The following is a 10,365-nucleotide window of genomic DNA, read 5'->3' on the forward strand; positions in this document are numbered from 1 at the left end:
CTGCTATTGTAGCCACCCAATCTGTAATATTTTGTTATGGCAGCCCTAGCTGACTTATACCATTAAGCAAACCTCAGAGAGAAGCTTTTTTTTTCTTTCTTTTTTTTTTTTTCCCTTGAGACAGAGTCTCGCTCTGTCACCAGGCTGGAGTGCAATGGCACGATCTTGGCTCACCGCAACCTCCACCTCCCTGGTTGAAGCGATTCTCCTGCCTCAGCCTCCCTGAGTAGCTAGGACTATAGGCGTGCACCAACACACCCAGCTAATTTTTGTATTTTTAGTAGAGATGGGGTTTCACCATGTTGGTCAGGATGGTCTCGATCTCCTGACCTCGTGATCCACCCACCTCGGCCTCCCAAAGTGCTAGGATTACAGGCGCCCCGCCGAGAGAAGCTTTTATGTAAGGTGTTTGTCAACTGACTTGGTCAGAGAGCTGGGTTTATACCTTACAGAACAAAACATAATGCCACAAAACAAAGTCAGGTCCTGACTGATTTTATGCCAGCTTCCTAATCAATTTCTGTTTGCACTGCTTTGTGTCAAATGTACAGCACTTAATAGTGAGATTAGGCCAGGAGCGGTGGCTCAAACCTGTAATCCCAGCACTGTGGGAAGCCAAGGCAGGCAGATCACCTGAGGTCAGGAGTTCGAGACCAGCCTGGCCAACATGGTGAAACCCGTCTACTAATAATACAAAAATTAGCTGGGCATGGTGGTGCACACCTGTATCCTAGCTACTCGGAAGGCTGAGGCAGGAGAATCGCTTGAACCTGGGAGGCAGAGGTTGCAGTGAACTGAGACCATGCCACTGCACTCCAGCCTGGGCAACAGAGCGAGACTCCATCTCAAAAAATAAACAGATAAAATAAAATAAAATACAAAAATTAGCTGGGCATGGTGGTGTGTGCCTATAGTTTCAGCTACTAGGGAGGCTGAGGTCAGAGGATTGAATGAGCCCAGGAGGTAGAGGTTGCAGTGAGCCCAGACTGCACCACTGTACTCCAGCCTGGGCAACAGAACCAGAGCCTGCCTCAAAAAAAAAAAAAAAATAGTACCACTTACTGATGTTATAAGCACTGTACTAGACAACTTTTTTCCATTATTTTATGTAAACCTCACTGAACCTTGTGTGTTGGGTAATAAGATTACCCTCAGTTTTCAAATGAGTAAACTAAGGTTTAGAGAGGTTAAGTAATCTGCCCAAACAAGATCATAAAAATAAGGAGTTTCATGAAAGGGATTCCATCTCAGTTGTTTGACTATAAAACTTATGCTCACACCACTCTGCTGTAGCTTCTCCCTCAAACTTTTTCCCATTATACTTTTTATAAATGCAAAATGTCATTTAAAAAAACTTTCATAGTCAGAAAAATTGTCAGATTCCAGTTATTAAAAGACCAACCTAATTTATCCACACCTCCGTACCATTGCTTTGAAAGTTTTTGAAGTTAGTGTCTCTAGGCAAAAATTTTAAGATCTAAAAGAAATATACGTTAATAAAACTCTTTTCCTGCTGAAATAAAACAGTGAATGTTACCAGTGATTTGCCTCATTTTGAAACTGGAACTGTCATCAGAGAGCCAATTTCCATTTATATAAAATGACATAATACTGTTTCTGATTATAATTTCTGTAAAGTTAGAGCCAATTGTTACAGTTGAAAACTAGATATTTTTTCAGCAAAATGTCCTGTGGTTGTATGGTTTTATTATAATGAAATCAATGTGTGGTTTGGGAGGAAAGAGCAGAGAATATGACCACGGAATGCTGGAGTAGAAACAAATTTAGAGACCACCTACCTCATCCTCCATATTTTAGAGATGAGAAAACTGAAGCCGAGAGTTAAACATTTCTGTCTCTTTTGGGTTGTCATAGTACACAAAGTCTAAGATTAATGGCCTGTGAAAATTTTCATTTCATTACTGAGACAGTCTTGCAAATATACTTAACCAATTTCTAAAGTTGTATAAATAAATGAAAAAAAATAAAAAATATAATACCTGGTACATAAAAGTTGCATAATACATATTTGAGAGTGAACAAATGAATAAAACAATTTATTGCAGCCGGGCATGGTGGCTCACGCCTGTAATCCCAGCACTTTGGGAGGCTGAGGGGTGTATCACCTGAGGTCAGGAGTTTGAGACCAACCTGGCCAGCATGGTGAAACCCTGTCTCTACTAAAAAATACAAAGAAATTAGCCAGGCATGGTGGCACATGCCTGTAGTCCCTATAGTCCCAGCTACTCGAAAGGCTGAGACAGGAGAACTGCTTGAACCTAGGAGGCAGGGGTTGCAGTGAGCCAAGATTGCACCATTTCACTCCAGCCTGGGCAACAGAGCGAGACTCCCTCTCAAAAAAAAAATTGCTTTCATTTTTCAAATTCTCTCATGGTCCTTAAAAAAAAATATATATATATATATATATATATATATATATATATGTGTGTATATATATATATATATATTCTTTACTTTAAAAAATAAATAAAAATATATATGTATATATTTTGAGACACCCAGGCTGGAGTGCAGTGCAGTGGTGCAATCATGGGTCACTGCAGCCTTGACCTTCTGGGCTCAGGTGATCTTCCCACCATAGTCTCTCAAGTAGCTGGGACCACAGGCACATGCCACCACACCCAGTTAATTTTTTGCATTTTTTAGAGATGGGTTTTTGCCATGTTGCCCAGGCTGGTCATCAACTCCTGGGCTGAAGTGATCCACCCACCTTGGCCTCCCAAAATGCTGGGATTACAGGCACGACCCACCATGCCTGGCTGAAATTATATATATACATATAATTATTATATGGAGTTTCGCTTATGTTACCCAGGATGGAGTGCAATTGCATGATCTCGGCTCACTGCAACCTCTGCCTCCTGGGTTCAAGCAATCTCCTGCTTCAGCCTCCTGAGTAGCTGGGATTACAGGTACCCGCCACCGTGCCTGGCTAATTTGTCTATTTTTAGTAGAGACGGGGTTTCACCGTGTTGGCCAGGCTGGTCTCGAGCACCTGACCTCAAGTGATCCGCCCACCTCAGTCTCCCAAAATCCTGGAATTACAGGCATAAGCCAACACAGTGGGCCCAATGCCCATCAATTGATGAATGGATAAATAAAATATGGCATCTTTATACAATGAAATATGCAGCAATGAAATGAATACATGAAAACATTATGCTAAGTGAAAAAAAAAGACATAAAGTAGATCTATACTGTATGATTTAATGTATATGAAATGTCCAGAATAGGCAAATTCATAGAGATGGAAAGTAGATTAGTGGTTTCCAGGGATTAGCGGGTAGGGAAGAATGGGGAGTGACTAATGGGTACAGGGTTTCTTTTGGGGTGATAGAAATGTTCTGGAATTGAACAGTGGTAATGGTTGTACAAACTTGTGAATATACTAAAAAAAAAAAACACTGAATTGTATCCTTAAAATTGTGAATTTTATGTTATATAAAATTTTTTATGTGAATTATCTCAATTTTATTAAGAAAGGAATTACTACACATAAAATGCTTAGAAGGCTATGCAGGCCATGATAAGCCTTCAGTTAGTTGCCATTTAGTTTATAAACTCCACTGAATTTATGGGTTGGTCCAGATTGCCAGAAGGAAAAAATAAAAGGAACATCACCTTTAGAAATCAAATTCATGGCTTGGCGTGGTGGCTCATGCCTGTAGTCCCAGCACTTTGGGAAGCTGAGGCGGGCAGATTATGAGGTCAAGAGATCGAGACCATCTGGGTTAACACAGTAAAACCCCGTCTCTACTAAACATACAAAAAATTAGCTGGGCATGGTGGCACGCGCCTGTAGTCCCAGCTACTCAGGAGGCTGAGGCGGGAGAATCTCTTGAACCCAGGAGGCGGAGGTTGCAGTGAGCCGAGATCGCCCCATTGCACTCCAGCCTGGGTGACACAACGAGACTCCATCTCAAAAAAAAAAAAAAAGATTGAATTTGCATACTTAATACACGTTAAAGCATTTATTTGCGTGTAGTTTCTTCTCTCATTTCATACTCAGTCTTGATTTGACATGATTTATATATATACATATATAATATATATAAGCATTTATTTGTATATGTTTTTAAATTGTATTTTCATGATCACTTTTATCACTTTTGATATTTTTGAGCTGTGTCCAAGGCTTAAATCGCATTTGTTTCTGAAGTCTCAACTGGATTGAGTCTAGGACTCTGCCATGTAGCTCAGAGTATCCGCTTATGGTCGGCCTGTGAAACAGCAGGATGCTCATTGACCTTGGGCTGAAAGCCTGAGATGGAGGCTTAGCTCCATTGCTTACAAGCTATGTGACCTGGGACAAGACTAAGGTTGTCAGATTTAGCAAACAAAAATACAGACACCCAGTTACATTTGAATTTCAGATAAACAATGTATATTGTTTAATGATTTTGTTTAATGATATATTGTTTAATGATATATTAATGAAAAACAGTGATATTAAACAATGACCAGATAAACAATGAACATATTTTTTGTGTAAACATATCCCAAATATTACATGCGACATACTTATACCAAAAAAATTATTTTATCTGAAATTAAAATTTATCTGTGAGAGTTTTCAACGGAATCATATTTAATTCTCACAACGCCCCCTGCTGTCCTTTCCCATTTCTGTCATGAAAGAGACTGACTCGAGAGGTTAAGTGACTTAGCCCAAGGTCGTCCAGCTAGAAAATTATTGAGCTGGGATCTGAACTTGGGTGCGTCAACTGTAGCATGCTCTGCTACTGCAACTCAAGACAGATATGCGGCGACTTACTTTTTTTTGAGACAGAGTCTCACTCTGAGGCCAGGCTAGAGTGAGTGCAGTGGTGCAATCTCGGCTCACTGCAACTTCTGCCGCCCAGGTTCAAGAGATTCTCCTGCCTCAGCCTCACGAGTAGCTGGGATTACAGGAGCCTGCCACTGTGCCTGGCTATTTTTGTAGTTTTAGTAGAGACGGGGTTTCACCATCTTGGCCAGGCTGGTCTTGAACTCCTGACGTCGTGATCCACCCGCCTCAGCCTCCCAAAGTGCTGGGATTACAGGCGTGAGACACCACATCTGGCCTGGCAGTGACCTACTTAATGATAGCCTGGGAGCCATGAGCTAACTTGGTAAGAACAGAAGCTTTCATGGACTGAGATAGACTTTTGAATAGGAGTTAGAGAATTCAATTTCAGAGTGTTTCTATGACCCTGTCTGTGTTAGTTTCCTGTTTCTGCCTTAACGAATGACCACATATTTAGTGGCTTAACACAAATTTATCTTGCAGCCTCTGGAGGTCAGAAGTCGAAATGGTCCGGGTATCAGCAGAGCTGTGTTCCTTGTGGAGGCTCTAGGAGGGAATCTGCCTCTTGCCTTTTCCAGCTTCTTAAGGCTTGTGGCATGTCTTGGATCGGAGGCACACACTCTGACCTCCGCTTCCATTAGCACATCTCCCTCTCTGACGCTGACCCTTCTGTTGCCCTCTTGTAACAACGCTTGTGATTACACGGGGCCCACCGGATAATCCCAGATCATCTCTGAATCTCAAGATCCTTAATCACATCTGCAAAATCCTTTTTGCCTTGTAAGGTAACATATTTACAGCTTCCGGCGATTAGGAGGTGGACATCTGTGGTGGAGCGGTTTTTCTGCCTATCACACTAAGAGAGAAATGATCTAGTTGACTTGAGTGACCCAGGCCTTACCTATAATCCCTTTCATCTGTATAGTTTTCACACACATTCTTTTTTCCACCTTGCATCCATCCTGGAAAGTAGATGAAGGCTGTGCTGAGCCCATTCTGTGAGGGAGGAAGATGAAACTCAGAGCGGAGGCCTCATGCTGGGTGACACAGCTAAAAAGAGACTCAGGCCCAGGGCTTTTGATTCAGCATCTGCCCCTCAGTTCCCAGCCATGCATCACTAGAACACTGTTCTCACCGATGGAGCAGGACAATTCCTCAGCTACCCCCACAATTTAGGAAGAAGTCCCCAAGGTGAGCCAGCTCCCTCAGCCCTGTATCTGCCCTCCGAAGGTGGCCTTCTGCCCAGAGCGAGGATGGAGGGGTGCAGGCAGAGAACCTTTTTTTTGGTGGAGGTCCACGGGACAGAGCCCAGAACTCAATGTCCATCCATCTTGGGCGTGTCCTCCCCAGCAGCCCAGGCTGACTGGACCGGTGTAGGAACTCCTGCATGCTTGGAGGGAGCCCTGATTCTTAGAACTGTCTTCTCATAGCAGTCTTCTTAGGAGTATGTCGCTGTGGTTTGTGGTTCTGCCCCTGGGTGCTGCTGCATGGGAGGAGCCAGCTCTATCCCTGCCCCACAGATCATGGAAGGCAATGTGACCATAGGCTCACTGATGCTCCTGCAGGCTCCCCACACCCATCCATTAGGATGGCCCACATGTGCCAGGCAGGAATGGGGGACACAGCCATGAAGCCGACAGACAGGCTCCTGCACCTCTGGAACTTGTGCTTTAGCGGGGCAGACAGTTCCCACAGAAGTGTATGTGTAGGAGCTCTGAGGATGAAAAATAGGATGAGGCAATAGAAGCTGACCGTGACCTTGTGAGACAGGCACTGTCCCCACTCTACCACTCTATTTTTGTTTCTTTGGGTTTTTTTGAAGCAGGGTCTCGTTCTGTCACTCAGGCTGGAGTGCAGTGGTGCAATCATAGCTTACTGCAGCCTTGATCTCCCGAGCTCCAAGCAATCCCCCTGCTTCAGCCTCCTGAGTAATTAGGACTCCAGACACGCATGAACACCACACCCGGCTAATTTTTAAAATTTTTATTTTTAGTACAGACGGGGTCTCTCTATGTGGCCCAGGCTAGTGTCAAGCTCCTGGGCTCAAGTGATCCTTCTGCTTTGACCTCCCAAAGTGCTGGGATTGCATGTGTGAGCCACCATGCCTAGTTCACTGTCCCTACTCTAAAGCAGACAGCCCAAGTGGGCGCAAAATTGAGAGGCAAACCCACACTTTACTCCAAAGCCTCTGAAATCCCCCCTTGTGTCCTTCCTAAGAAGCGTCCCAGAGTCTCTGTGTCATCCCTGAAGCTGAAGTCAGTCCATTCTGGGAGCAAAGTCCAGCTGTGTCCTGTGTTTTGGGCTAAGAAGAATGTGAGATTCCTGCTGAGTGTGAGCTGAGCGAGGTTGTAGTAAGGAGGGCAGTGATGTGATGCATCGTTTAAGGGGTGCAGCTGCCAGATGTGAGTGGGTGAGGGCAGATGTGAGGCGCTATGTGTGGGGGTGGTCAGACCTGGTTGGGGGGGCACAATGGAAATAATAGGGGAGCAGGCCAGGTGGGTATGCGGAGGTGAGACAGAGTGGCAGGATGAATCGGGAGGGGGATCAGATGTGAGGGGCTGGAGAACAGATGACCCCCAGCCTCAGCCTTTAGGAGGTGGCTGTCCCTGGGAAATGGATGATGCAGTCTGTGGAGGAAATGCGCTTTCTATTTAGGGAGGCTGTTTAGGAGTAGCTGACGACATGCCCAGCACCTGGGTGGGTGGAAATAAACAGAGACATGAAGCAAGAATTTATGCCGTGTCCTCTGTCAACCTAGCCACCACCTCCTCCTCCCTGGGCTCCAGGAAGTTGCTCAGAGTTGTGGCGCTGGGAGGAGACTGCAGGAGCTATGCTGGTGAAGCGATGCTGTCATCTGAGCTTGTGCTTTACACACACTGGGCTTTTTTTTTTTTTTTCTTTTTTGAGACAGAGTCTTGCTCTGTCACCCTAGGCTGAAGTGCAGTGGTGCAATCACAGCTCACTGCAGCCTCGACCTCCCAGGCTCAAGCAATGCATCCACCTCACTCTCCTGAGTAGCTACGACCACAAGGACATGGCACCACATCTGGCTAATTTTTAGAAATTTTTTTGTAGAGACGGGGTCTCACTATGTTGCCCGGGCTGGTCTCAAACTCCTGGGCTCAAGTGATCCTCCTGCCTCAGCCTCCCGAAGTGTTGGGATTATAGGCACAAGCCATCGTGCCCAGCTCCCTCCAGGCCTTTGTACCTTCTGTGTCCTCAGCTGGAGTACCTGCCCCCCGAACTACCCATTGAACTCTTTATTTAGTGGCCCACCTCCTCTAAGAAGTACTACCTCCTCTAAGAAGGCCCCCCTCATATCCAGTCTGTGGTTCCTAAATTGCAACTAATTACTACCCCATGAGCTCATGCATTAGAGTTGGAAATCTACTCTCAAATGACCCCACTTCATGTCTAAAGCACTCTGACCTCCTCCTACCCCCACCCCAGTCACACATGAATGAGCTTCAGGGAATCCCTGGAATTGAATGCAAAGTCACGTGCAAAATCAAATGTGCAAATGTATGGATAAACAAAACACAGTATACCCATAAAACGAAATATTATTCAGCCACAAAAAGGAATGGAGTCACTGATACGTGTTAAGTGAAAAAAAAAAACAGACAGAAAAGGCCAAATATTGTATGATTCCACTGATATGAAGTATCAAGAATAAGCAAATCAGTAAAGACAGAAAGGAGCTTAGCGATTGTCAGGGGATGGGGGTCGGGGCTGGGGAATGACTGGTAGAGGGTTTCCTTTGGAGCTGATGAAAACATTCTGGATGTAGATAGTGTAAGTAGTGGTGATGGTGGCACTACATTGTGTATGTACTAAATGTCACTCGATTGAATATGTTAAAATGGTGACTTTTATGTTATGTGTATTTTACTACAGTTTTAAAAAATCAAATGCACATTTCTCAGGAGAAGATTCCTAGGTTTGATTGGCTTCTCAAAAGGTGAAGCAGCTCTGATCTGGTCTGGACCCCTTCATGATACAGATGGTGATACTGGGACACAGACGGGGGTGAGACCTGTCCAAGGTCACTCGGGCTGGTGGCAAAGCCCAGCCAGGTTGCATGCCTGCCTGACCACATACTCCCCTACCTGCTTCTTCCCTTGTCCTTTGATCTCCACCAAACCCTCCCTTCACAATCCCCAAGCCTCTGTCCTGCTCCCAGCCATGCCACCCACAAGCTATGTAACTTCCCAAAGTTAAAAGGCCTTCTTCCAGAAACTGGGTGCACGGATTAGAGTTTCATGAGCGTTTGTCTTTTGCTCTAGAGTGGACTCTGAGCTCCTAGAGGGCAAGAGGAAATGTTTCTTATTTTCCTCCATATCTTACAGAGCTTCTGGGACAGCCACGGAGGTAAGCTATTCCTGTCTCCCTTCCAGAAAGAACTTGCTATTCACCCGCAAGGAGGGCAGTTAGCTGACAGCTTCTAACAAACATTCTTTGCCCAGAGAAATGTTCTTCTAACAAACATTCTTTGCCCAGACACGCTGGGTTGGCCAAGACTTTGTTAGATCTGCAGCACAGTCTGAGGCTCTCCCAGCCCTTTCCCACTTCCTCTCCTTCACTGGCTTTGCCACTACCCCCTCTCCCGGCAATAAACCTCTTGCACTCCTATGTTCATCTCAGTGCTTGCTTCCTGGAGGACCCACATGGCACAGCACCTAGCCTGCTGGATCATAAGCACTCAGTCTTGAAGTAAACAGAACTGGGGATTCTCTAGAGGGTAGAGGGCCTGGGCCTCGGAGAGCAGGAGAGGGGCTGTCCGTGGAGGATGCCTCAGTCATAAGGAGAGCAAGGTCTAGAGCAGTGTGAAGAAGGGGCCATGCCCCTGGGGCTGGAGCAAGCAATGGGGGACACACAGGGAGCTCAGGGATTCACCAGCACTGCTGGCATCGTCTCTAGCTCCTCCGCTGTCTGGGGCAGCTGTTGCAAACTCAGAAATGTCCCAGGAGACAGGGTCCAAAGAGCCCTGGCCTTGGACTTTTGAAAACCAGGTTCAATTTGTGCTTCCTGCTAGTCAGGTGACTGGAGCTCAGTTTCTCCATTTGTAAAATGGGCTTTTAATGTGTCCCCTCCCTTTAACCCCAGCATGATTTTGAGAATTGACTGAGAAGATACTACAGCTTATGGAGGGCACCCTGTTTCGTAGTTTAAATGCACACTCAGTCCAGGTGAGGTGGCTTATGCTTGTAATCCCAACACTTTGAGAGGCCAAGGTGGGAGGATCGCTTAAGCCCACGAGTTCAAGACCAGCCTGAACAACATAGCAAGACCCTGTCTCTACAAAAAATTTAGTAATTAGCTAGGTGCAGTGGCACATGCCTGTAGTCCCAGCTACTCAGAAGGCTGAAGCAGCAGGATCATTTAAGCTCAGGAGTTTGAAGCTGCAGTGAGCTATGATTGTGCCACTGCACTCCAACCTGGGCAACAGAGTGAGATACTCTCTAAGAAAAATAAATACACACATATTCATTTAACCCTTGCAGTGGCCTTGTGAGAGCAGCATTATGACCTCCATTTTATGTATGTATATATGTATG

The sequence above is a fragment of the Nomascus leucogenys genome, chromosome 14 (genome assembly GCF_006542625.1).
Source record: "Nomascus leucogenys isolate Asia chromosome 14, Asia_NLE_v1, whole genome shotgun sequence".
NCBI classification, from domain to species: domain Eukaryota; kingdom Metazoa; phylum Chordata; class Mammalia; order Primates; family Hylobatidae; genus Nomascus; species Nomascus leucogenys.